The sequence below is a fragment of the Haemorhous mexicanus genome, chromosome 23 (genome assembly GCF_027477595.1).
Source record: "Haemorhous mexicanus isolate bHaeMex1 chromosome 23, bHaeMex1.pri, whole genome shotgun sequence".
NCBI lineage: Eukaryota > Metazoa > Chordata > Aves > Passeriformes > Fringillidae > Haemorhous > Haemorhous mexicanus.
In genome coordinates, this window is record NC_082363.1 from 5,679,290 (window position 1) to 5,681,023 (window position 1,734).

The following is a 1,734-nucleotide window of genomic DNA, read 5'->3' on the forward strand; positions in this document are numbered from 1 at the left end:
AGGGGTTCTATAATACTTATAATCTATAATATTTATAGTCTGTACTATGTATAATCTATAATATTTATAGTCTGTAGTATGTATAATCTATAATATTTATAGTCTGTACTGAGCACGCTCTGAGGATGGTTAAACCATGTCCCAAACTACGTAGAGGAAATTCCTCGGGATGTCTTGCTCACGAGCCAGGGCTGTTTGTGAGGTTCAGGATGCGTGTGTGCCTTTTGTAAAGGCAGGAGCTCGTTTTTGTGTCCTTATAGGACTGAAAGTTACAGCTGTGCTGTCCATTATACAAGAAATATTTATCTAAGTCTTTCATGAAAGGCAGGTGTATAAATTATATTTAATTTTTGGTACCCTTTTGCCAGGGGAAAATGGGAATTTGTTACTGTCCTTGGAGGATGTTATGATGTGTTCTGTGCAAGCTGCACCAATGTATGACCTGTGCCAGAGTTATCTTGAACATCAGAAGTTGCAGAAACTTTTAAAGGTCAAAAATAAATAAAAATCTGGTTAATCAACCCAAAGTCATTATTTTTTTAAGTAGTTTTTACAGCTGGTTTCCCCGTGGTCAACTGACACGAGACAGATTCCAGTGAAAGCAGAGATATTCACATTTAACACCGAATTTCCCACTGGGACCTCTGCAATGCTGTTTTCCATAGCTCAGGAATATCAACCCCCAGCTCTCTCAGTCTGAGACAAAAATAACAGCACACCCGAGCAGCCAATTCTCTAGGAATTCAGAGCCAAGAAAGGTCACTGCAAGGGTGAAAAAAAATCAAGGGTTTGGTTGGGAGGGACCTTAAATATCACCTAATTCCAACCCCTTGCGACAGGCAGGGACACCCAACACAGAAAGTACTTTTAATTAAGAGACAAAATGTTCCAAGGCACAAATTCACATTCCTGGGGGTGTGTTGGGGTAACAAATGCCTTAGAAACACTCGGGGGGTTAAAAGTCAGGAGTTTCGCTACAGGGGACACGCGTGGGGCTGCTCCGTGGCTGTGGGGGTGGATCGGTGTCCCGGACCCCCGTGATCTACCGGGGATCCCCCTGCCCATTCTCCCCAATTGCCCGCGGGGGTCTCTTTGCCCTCCCCTGGGGTCTCTCTGCCCGTTCTCCCCAATTCCCCCCGGGGGTCTCTCTGCCCTCCCCGAGGGTGTCTCTCCCCTCCTCCCCAGCTCCCCCCGGGGGTCTCATCGCCCGTTCCCCCCCAGTTTTCCTCGGGGATCTCTCTGCCCTCCCCGGGGGTTTCTCTTCCCATTCCCCCCTCTCCAATCCCCCACCCCGGGTCTCACCGGCCCCTCCCCGGGCTGTCCCCTCATGCCCCCCGGGCTCTCACCATTCCTTCCCCGGGCTGTCCCCCCGTTCCCCCGGGCTCTCACCGAACCCTCCCCGGGCTGTCCCCTCATGCCCCCCGGGCTCTCACCATCCCTTCCCCGGGCTGTCCCCCCGTTCCCCCGGGCTCTCACCGACCCCTCTCCGGGCTGTCCCCCCGTTCCCCCGGGCTCTCACCATCCTTTCCCCGGGCTGTCCCCCCGTTCCCCCGGGCTCTCACCGACCCCTCCCCGGGCTGTCCCCCCGTTCCCCCCGGTCTCTCCGCCCCCCTCACCGCGGAGTCCCTCAGGCCCCGTCCCTCAGGCCACGCCCCCTGCTGGTGGGCGGGGCCAGCGCGCTCTCCCCGCCTGATTCCCCGCGCCTCCTCTCGTTCGCATGCAGATTTATGCGCA